At 44.4% G+C, this 8618-nt stretch overlaps 1 pseudogene; it reads left to right on the forward strand.

Moving 5' to 3' along the window:
• Positions 1-919: 919 nt before the first annotated feature.
• Positions 920-4973, forward strand: LOC135529020 (cytohesin-3-like; annotated as a pseudogene).
• Positions 4974-8618: the final 3645 nt, after the last annotated feature.

The following is an 8618-nucleotide window of genomic DNA, read 5'->3' on the forward strand; positions in this document are numbered from 1 at the left end:
TCTCTCTATCCTACACTCTGTCCATCTCTCAGGGAGATTTCTCCCTCTCTCTATCCTACACTCTGTCCATCTCTCAGGGAGATTTCTCCCTCTCTCTTTCCTACACTCTGTCCATCTCTCAGGGAGATTTCTCCCTCTCTCTATCCTACACTCTGTCCATCTCTCAGGGAGATTTCTCCCTCTCTCTATCCTACACTCTGTCCATCTCTCAGGGAGATTTCTCCCTCTCTCTATCCTACACTCTGTCCATCTCTCAGGGAGATTTCTCCCTCTCTCTATCCTACACTCTGTCCATCTCTCAGGGAGATTTCTCCTCTCTCTATCCTACACTCTGTCCATCTCTCAGGGAGATTTCTCCCTCTGTGTGTATAAGCCCGGGCATAAAGCCTCGGGAAATGGATTGTCTGGATTTACGGAGCACAGCGGCGACAGTAGACAAGGGGCCATGCCAGTAAAACAGAGATCTGCCTGGCTACATGTGTTTCATATCTACGACACGTGGGCCACCTCGCAGGGATGTGAATGTCAAAACAACCTGTGTAGCAAACGGACAGAGCAGAGTGAGGCTGGCTCTGTGGCTGGGATAGATCATTTTCTTTAGAAAATGCCCTTAAGAAAGCAACAACATCTTGTATGTTAAGTTGATTGAATGCACAAACAAATAGCAATTTATTACGACCTGCAATCTTATCATATTGTATAATGGTTTGATAGAGTCATAATCTAGAGAAGGGGTGGAGTTGGATTTAAAAAGGGCCTGTCCCCTAACAGACATTTCGGTTCCTAATGGATTGAAACACACTTTACCTCTAATAGTTCTGTTTTTGAAAGTGCGAGACTGATCTTGACTAGCACTGAATACCAGACATTTCCTGACCTGAATCTGAGAACCTGACACACTGTATGTTCCTCATCCCAGGGACGACTTCAACCTCAAGGTGTTGCAGGCGTTCGTAGACCTTCATGAGTTTGCAGATCTCAACCTCGTACAGGCTTTACGGTGAGCTGTTTCTGCATATTACTGGACTAAGATTCCCAGCTGTTCATCACATTTAAAAAAATATATAGTAGTATTTATTATTGATAATGTGTAGTCAATACACTTTATAATGATGTCCTGCTTTCAATACACTTTATAATGATGTCCTGCTTTCAATACACTTTATAATGATGTCCTGCTGCTTTCAAGACACTTTATAATGATGTCCTGCTGCTTTCAAGACACTTTATAATGATGTCCTGCTGCTTTCAAGACACTTTATAATGATGTCCTGCTGCTTTCAAGACACTTTATAATGATGTCCTGCTGCTTTCAAGACACTTTATAATGATGTCCTGCTGCTTTCAAGACACTTTATAATGATGTCCTGCTGCTTTCAAGACACTTTATAATGATGTCCTGCTGCTTTCAAGACACTTTATAATGATGTCCTGCTGCTTTCAAGACACTTTATAATGATGTCCTGCTGCTTTCAAGACACTTTATAATGATGTCCTGCTGCTTTCAATACACTTTATAATGATGTCCTGCTGCTTTCAAGACACTTTATAATGATGTCCTGCTGCTTTCAATACACTTTATAATGATGTCCTGCTGCTTTCAAGACACTTTATAATGATGTCCTGCTGCTTTCAAGACACTTTATAATGATGTCCTGCTGCTTTCAATACACTTTATAATGATGTCCTGCTTTCAATACACTTTATAATGATGTCCTGCTTTCAAGACACTTTTTAATGATGTCCTGCTGCTTTCAAGACACTTTATAATGATGTCCTGCTGCTTTCAAGACACTTTATAATGATGTCCTGCTGCTTTCAAGACACTTTATAATGATGTCCTGCTGTCAAGACACTTTATAATGATGTCCTGCTGCTTTCAAGACACTTTATAATGATGTCCTGCTGCTTTCAAGACACTTTATAATGATGTCCTTTTATATAATGATGTCCTGCTGCTTTCAAGACACTTTATAATGATGTCCTGCTGCTTTCAAGACACTTTATAATGATGTCCTGCTGCTTTCAAGACACTTTATAATGATGTCCTGCTGCTTTCAAGACACTTTATAATGATGTCCTGCTGCTTTCAAGACACTTTATAATGATGTCCTGCTGCTTTCAATACACTTTTGGAGCCTCTGTTTTCTCTCTCATTTGTTTTTCCTGTGTTCTATCCTCTCTCTCTTCCTTTCTCTATCTTTCTCTCTGCTAGTGTAGACAGTTTCTGTGGAGTTTCAGACTGCCTGGTGAGGCTCAGAAGATTGATCGTATGATGGAGGCCTTCGCTTCGCGGTACTGCTCCTGCAACCCCGGTGTCTTCCAATCCACAGGTACACACACACACACACACACACACACACACACACGTTGGACAGACCCTGTCATAAAGAGCAGCGCCAGACCACCCCTGCCTTCGATCAATGCGTCAGTTTGTGGAAAAGGATGTCTTGAATTGCTATAAAGATTAAAAACCCAAATACCGGTACACTCAAATTTCTAGAATCACTCACTATCAGTTGGTACTTGGCTCTCTGTCCGATGACTTAATGCACTTTGTTGCTGACAGACTTGCGGTTCATTGTTGCTGTGTCATCACTACTTGCATGGTTCCTCTAATAAGGACTTTGATCACTGGTCAATAACAGAAGGTCATTAGTGACTAGTGAGGCACGCTCAGGCCACACGTTATCTCTGTAGAGAAATGTATTGTCTAGGACGTATATGATATTGTGTTATGTCAGCTCTATGTTCTATCTGCAGTGTTGTGTCCCCTGTCCCAGTAACCAGTGGTGGGTTGATGTGTGGTCTTGGCCTCATGAATATGGATGTGCTGCAGTGGTGACACGCTGACTTAGTTCTAGCTGCTTCTGCTGCATCCATTACATTTACATTTACATTTAAGCTGCATCCTGGGGACTGGGTGCCCTGACACACACTAGCTTAAAACTTCTGCTGCATCCCCTGGGGTTATGACACACCAGGTTAAAACGGTGGTGGGGAAGTGGTGGTAGAGTCATGATTGCAAGTCATAAAGTTAAAACGGCCAGGGGTTATAGAACAGAGTGGGGTGGTGGGGAAAGTGGGTGGTGAGAGTCACAAAGTCATAGCGGCACACACACACACAACACACACACACACGCACACACACACACACCCCCCACACACACACACACACACACACACACACACACACACACACACACACACACACACTCCACACCAACCCCCCCCCACACACACACACACTTCATACCACCTATCCCTGCTGTCCTCCCCAGACACATGTTATGTCCTGTCCTTCGCCATCATCATGTTGAATACCAGCCTCCACAACCCCAACGTCAGAGACAAGCCCCCGTAGAGAGATTCATCTCCATGAACAGAGGCATCAACAGGGAGGAGACCTGCCAGAGGACCTACTCAGGGTGAGAGTGTGTTTGGTGTGTGGAGTGGGGGTTGGATATGGTTGATGAGTGTGTGTCTGGTTAGTGGGGGGGGTTGGATATGGTTGATGAGTGTGTTTGGTGTGTGGAGTGGGGGTTGGATATGGTTGATGAGTGTGTGTGGAGTGGGGGGGGTTGGATATGGTTGATGAGTGTGTGTTTGGTGTGTGGATGGGGGTGGATATGGTTGATGAGTGTGTGTGTGGAGGGGGGGTTGGATATGGTTGATGAGTGTGTGTTTGTGTTTCTCTCGTCACGTAGAAGCTTTACTCTCTTCTATCAAGGGTGATACTGTAGCAAAATGCTAGCTCATCTAATGTGCTGTTCCTTCAGGCCAGTAATGCTAATGATGAACATTATTATCTAACAAGCTCAGAGATAATCACACAGCCTTCAGCTCAACCGCAGTTCAAAGGGCACACATAACACACATTCTTGCAGTTGGCTTGTTGTTCCTTTCTCCCAACAGTTCTCAAAGTTGCAACTCAGATTGTCAAAAGTGTCCCAAGTATTTAACACCCAGTTTCAGCCCCTATGAATGAGCACACCTCCAACACTTTCCTTTTCTAACAAGTCCTTCATAGACTCTTGTTCTGTCATGTTTTATGCACTGTAGATTTAGCTATAACCTGTGATGGCTGTTAGAAGATGCAGGAAGTTGCTGATCAATTGGTAGGAGTTTAACACTAATGCTTTCACCGCTTTTTCCCCATTACCATCTCCCTTTCTCTTCTCTTTCTTTCTTCTTTCTCTCTCTCTTTCTCCCTCCTCATCCTTCTCTCTCTCTCTCACTCCCTCCTCATCCTTCTCTCTCTCTATCACTCCCTCCTCATCCTTCTCTCTCCAATACCAATACTCCCTCCTCATCCCTCTCTCTTTCCCCTCTCCATTGCTCCCTCCTCATCCCTCTCCATTGCTCCCTCCTCATCCCTCTCCATTGCTCCCTCCTCATCCCTCTCTCCCTTCCTCATCCTTCTCTCTCTCTATCTTTCTTTCTCCCTCTCTCTCTCTCTTTCTCTTCTTTCTCTCTCTCTCTCTTCTTTCCTCCCTCTCTCTCTCTCTCTCACTCCCTCCTCATCCTTCTCTCTCTCTATCCTCCCTCCTCATCCTTCTCTCTCCAATACCAATACCCCTCCCCATCCCTCTCTTTTTCCCCTCTCCATTGCTCCCTCCTCATCCCTCTCCTCATCTCATTGCTCCTCCTCATCCCTCTCTCTCTCTCTCCTCTCCATTGCCCTCTCATCCTCTCTCTCCATTGCTCCCCCTCATCCCTCTCTCTCTCCTTCTTCTCTCTCTCTCCTTCTCTCCCTCCCTCATCTCTCCATCTCATCCCCTTCTCTCCCTCCTCATCCCTCCTCATCCCACTCCTTTCTCTCCATCACTCCCTCCTCATCCCTCTCTCCTCTCCAGAATCTCTATGAGAGCATTAAGAGTGAACCCTTTAAGATCCCAGAGGATGATGGGAACGACCTAACTCACACGTTCTTCAACCCAGACAGAGAGGGATGGCTGCTCAAACTGGGTTAGTAGAGATGAGAATGCAGTCCTTACTAAGAATGCCTGCATCACACCCACCTCTCTGTTCCAATGGCTCCATTAGCATACTACTTACAATGAAGCAATGTATTGGAGATTCATTCTAAGTGCTATGCTATTGCTATGCACTGTTTTTGGTTCCTCTTACACCATTCTCTTGCTATGAACCAGTACATTGTTTCACTGGCCGACCCGTGCAGCTAAGATCCAGATAGACTGTAATGTTGCAGTCTCTCAAGCGATGTGTTTTGCTGTAGACTGTAATGTTGCAGTCTCTCAAGCAATGTGTTTTGCTGCATGACTCACGTCTTGTTGGTACAATATGAACAGGGTTCAGTGTTCAGGGTTCTCACACAGTGGGCTGTTATCTGTAGGGTTGTCTATTTTAAACCTCCAGATTCAAGGTTTACAGGATGTTGAAGATTCAGGAATAAAGATTTCACAATCTTTGGCCAGTTTAAAGGATATTTGAGCAGGATTTTATGTAAATGGCTGTATGTTAATGTTAAAGTTGAAAGAATCACCACGGTACATCACCATGATAAGGTGCATTTGAGGTCAGAGGTGAGAACTGTTAGTTACATAACACTGTATGACCCAGAGACAGGTAGCAATGTCTCTCTACACACAGTCAAGCTGACCTGTTACCATGGTTGCAGCATTGAGGGAGTGGTCATCATCAGCTCTCCCACAATGCAGTGATCACAAAATAACTGGGGGCTGTGGAACTGACGGGTGTCATAGCAACACTCAAAGACAATCATTTCATTTATTTATATTATTGAGCTCTAGCCTTCCTAAATATAGTAGTGCAGTTTCCACATTTGAACCTTCTTATCACATTTTCTCTATTGTTTCTCTCCCATGTTTTGAATGTTTTATTTGTTTACATGGGTTTTGATTGTCATCCCTTGTCTCCCCTTCCTCCTCACCAACATTATCTTGGTGTGATGTCTTTAGAAATGTATTTGGGGTTTTGATTGTCATCCCTTGTCTCCCCTTCCTCCTCACCAACATTATCTAGGTGTGATGTGTCTTTAGAAATGTATTTGGGGTTTTGATTGTCATTCCTTGTCTCCCCTTCCTCCTCACCAACATTATCTTGGTGTGATGTGTCTTTAGAAATGTATTTGGGGTTTTCTGGTTGGTCGACTGTAAGGTTGCATACACAGTATTTTCTGTTGTGCTTATTCTCTCTGACCTCTCACCTCCCTGTCCCTAACCTCCATCCCTCCATCTCTCTTTTCATTCCCTTCTCCCATTACCTCCATTTCAACCCACTTTTCATTTCCTGTTTTTATTGCGTCCTCCAGTCTCTGACATGGAGTGTTTTGGACAGGTCCCTGTTTCAACAGCCGTTGTAACGCTGCCATCCAACTGCCTTATTATGACTTGTTAGGGTTAAAGGCCAACTCAGTGCAGGTGGGCCAAGCCTTGTCTCACACACACACACACACACACACACACACACACACACACACACACTGGCTCAGACATGCTGCACATTCCACTGGCTCTATGTAACGTCTCTGCAGTCTCATCAAACCCCAGTATATATGTTTGCAAATAGTCCCAGTGTGCCTTAAGACCTGTGAATGATTATATTATAGTGTTTTCTCCCCAGGCAGTTTACAACTGGACTTTTCTCTGTAATATTCTAATTTATTTAGTACAAATAAACCCTGAATGCTATGAACGAATTAGTCTCTTTTAGAGAGGATCACTCTGTACACTGTGGAAATTAAGAAAAAGGATTTTAAGCATTTTACCTCCATGTAAATACGCAGGCAAAACTCCCAGAAAGTCTATGAAAAACAGCGTGTATATGATTAATGACTTCTTAGCATGGATTTATCGACTAAAAGACAGAAAGGAAATGAGAGATTCAATGAAATGAATAAGACCGAAGATGGTACTAAAAACTCTCTGGTAGTATAGTGTGCTTTACAAACATGTGTTTTTCCATGGACACTACTGCCCTAAGGGATGGTCAGTGATGAGCCCTGTAGGAATGTTGGGACAAAGTTCTCCCACAAGAACGTTGTTAGGACAAATCCCACACACACACACACCCAGGAAACCAGAGGATGCACAGTCAGCCTGCCACACCACATCCTATGACACGTCTCACCTGGAGGGCAAGAAACAACAAATGGAAAACAGGATCATTCCAGATATTCTCAGCTGTGGATTAATAACTATCAATTGTAGAAATAGAATGGATAGAATGGAGGTGCAAAAGACAACCATCACTTTGAAAGGCTGGTCATGGCTCACATCAAAACCATTATCCCATCTCTGCGTCTGAACCTGGACTTCCTGAAGGGCCGCTCCCAGGTGGTGGGGTAGGTAGCAACACATCTGCCATGCTGATCCTCAACACAGGAGCCCATGATTGTGGGACTACAGGAAAAGGAGGCTCCGAGCACGCCCCATTCTCACCGACGGGCTGTAGTGGAGCAGGATGAGAGCTTCAAGTTCCTTGGTGTCCACATCACCAACAAACTAATATTGTCCAAGCACACCAAGACAGTCGTGAAGAGGGCACGACAAAGCCTATTCCCCCTCAGGAAACCAAAAGTTTTGGCATGGGTCCTCAGATCCTCAAAAGGTTTTACAGCTGCAACATCGAGAGCATGCTGACTGGTTGCATCACTGCCTGGTACGGCAATTGCTCTGCCATACATACTACTTCAATTGGGCCGACTAACCAGTGCCCCCACACATTGTCTAACTGGGCTGTCTGCATTGTGTCCCGCCACCCACAACCTGCCAACCCCTCTTTTACGCTACTGCTACTCTCTGTTTATCATATATGCATAGTCACTTAAACCATATCTACATGTCCATACTACCTCAATCAGCCTGACTAACTGGTGTCTGTATGTAGCCTCGCTACTTTTATAGCCTCACTACTGTATATAGCCTCGCTACTGTTATAGCCTCGCTACTGTTATAGCCTCGCTACTGTTATAGCCTCGCTACTATATGGCTGTATATAGCCTCGCCATTGTTATAGCCTCGCTATATTATAGCCTCGCTACTGTATATAGCCTCGCTACTGTATATAGCCATCGCTGCTGTATATAGCCTCACTACTGTTATAGCTCGCTTACTGTATATAGCCTCGCTACTGTTATAGCCTCGCTACTGTATATAGCCTCACTACTGTATATAGCCTCGCTACTGTATATAGCCTCGCTACTGTATATAGCCTCGCTACTGTTATAGCCTCGCTACTGTTATAGCCTCGCTACTGGTTATAGCCTCGCTACTGGTTATAGCCTCGCTACTGTATATAGCCTCGCTACTGTATATAGCCTCGCTACTGTATATAGCCTCGCTACTGTTATAGCCTCGCTACTTTTATAGCCTCGCTACTTTTATAGCCTCGCTACTGTTATAGCCTCGCTACTTTTATAGCCTCGCTACTGTATATAGCCTCGCTACTGTTATAGCCTCGCTACTTTTATAGCCTCGCTACTGTTATAGCCTCGTTACTTTTATAGCCTCGCTACTGTATATAGCCTCGCTACTGTTATAGCCTCGCTACTTTTATAGCCTCGCTACTGTTATAGCCTCGTTACTTTTATAGCCTCGCTACTTTTATAGCCTCGCTACTGGTTATAGCCTCGC

Source organism: Oncorhynchus masou, unplaced genomic scaffold, assembly GCF_036934945.1.
Source record: "Oncorhynchus masou masou isolate Uvic2021 unplaced genomic scaffold, UVic_Omas_1.1 unplaced_scaffold_10779, whole genome shotgun sequence".
Lineage (NCBI taxonomy): Eukaryota > Metazoa > Chordata > Actinopteri > Salmoniformes > Salmonidae > Oncorhynchus > Oncorhynchus masou.